General features: G+C 56.8%; 2 protein-coding genes and 1 long non-coding RNA gene across 3 annotated transcripts in view; all 3 read left to right on the top strand.

Annotated features, from left to right (window-relative positions):
* The window catches only part of LOC112139907 (NLR family CARD domain-containing protein 3-like), a 385294-nt gene that overhangs the window by 222855 nt on the left and 160952 nt on the right, over positions 1–1487 (top strand). The window lies entirely within an intron of this gene.
* LOC112139908 (NACHT, LRR and PYD domains-containing protein 12-like) overlaps positions 1–1487 on the top strand; it is a 249874-nt gene that overhangs the window by 173280 nt on the left and 75107 nt on the right. The window lies entirely within an intron of this gene.
* The window catches only part of LOC118599586, a 2996-nt gene that overhangs the window by 405 nt on the left and 1104 nt on the right, over positions 1–1487 (top strand). The gene's annotated exons all lie outside the window — the stretch shown is intronic.

Raw genomic sequence — 1487 nt, 5'->3', positions numbered from 1 at the left:
GACAGCATAAAACATCCAGGTCTAAATAGCAAACTAGAACGGGCGGGCCCGTTCACACACACACTCTGCAGCCACAAACAAACCCGTTAGTCGAGATAGTGTCCACACTTTAACCAGTCAAAATCCACACAACACAACTGCAGCTCACACACTCAACCACACAAATCGACACAAAAAAGCCCCTGATTCCGTCACACATACTATTAGTGCAAAGTTGAGCTAACACCTGTGCTCAGGTGGGTGTTTATGGTTTCCTAATGTGGATAAGGATGGGATGTACAAAGGGGGAGAGCACCCGGCAATTCCCATGCCAAGACCCCCCGCCGGGCAGCAGCAGCCAGGACGTCTCCAATGCCCACCCCGGGGATGCAGAGAGAACCCGCCCGCCGGGCAATCCCACCAAACAACCAGACCAAGGCATGGGGGACCGCCGTAGAGGCCCCCCACACCCGAGAGCAGGAAGGCAGAGGAACACAGAGAGTGCATGCCCTAGCCCAGCCAGAAGAGTAGACCCCCACCACGGCAGGATGGCCAATGCGAGCACCCCAGGTATGGGACAGGGCCCCCCAAGGGGAACTCACCCCCATGCCCCAGACAACCACCCGTCTCCGCCGCGGGAGGTCCAGGGGGGTGCAAGGAAGGGGCGGCCCACCCCTGCCGAGGAGAGGCGCACCCAAGAAAAACTGAGGCCCCAGAGGAGTGATGTAAACGAGGCCCGACCAGGCTCACCCATTGATGGAGTTTTGGAGAGGACTAGTTCTCGAGAGCAAGGACCAGACTCTGCACCACTGAGACCTGGACACCCCCAGGCTCCGATGTAGTTTGATCCCCTGCTAAATCTCGGGGATCCCACTTCTGGCATGGAGAGGAGACCACCGGACCCAGGAGACCGGCACCCAAGAGTCAAGACCACCAGGCCAAGGGACCCCCCCCCCCACCCTGCCAGGGATGGGGTAGGGGACAGAAGGTCAAAGGTCCCACCTTCCTTGTGTAATGCATGCGTGTTTGTTTGCTTGTTAGAGTGTATATTTATGGTGTTAGAGGTGTGTGTGCTAAAGGGGTGCAGTTAAATTATGCAAGAAGGCCTTAAAAGGGCATCTCCTGATTGCTTGCAGAGATGCCCTGTCACCCTCCCACCAGCGGCCCGACATGTCTATGACGCGGTTAAAATTGGCAGGAAGGGCAATGAGAGGACATCAACTGTTTGGTGGCAGTGACGTCCAAGCAAACCCCCACCAAGGGTCCTAAATGTCTAAGGTGCAAATAAAACCAATGGGAGAGCCAAATCCATGCAGCAGGCCACAGGAGGGGGGCCAATGGCAGGTAGTCCACCCCCCGCAGCGTACTCCAATACAACCACCCTCCCCTTCATCCTAATGCATGTTTGTATGAAGAAGAGGATATGTTGGGGTCAGTTGGCAGACTGACCTGACCCCTGATGATGAACCCCCCAAGCGTTGGCCCAAGCTCCCTCAGCCCAGGGGCCC

Source organism: Oryzias melastigma, linkage group LG2 (genome assembly GCF_002922805.2).
Source record: "Oryzias melastigma strain HK-1 linkage group LG2, ASM292280v2, whole genome shotgun sequence".
Taxonomy (NCBI): Eukaryota; Metazoa; Chordata; class Actinopteri; order Beloniformes; family Adrianichthyidae; genus Oryzias; species Oryzias melastigma.
This window is presented reverse-complemented; position numbering and strand designations above follow the sequence as displayed.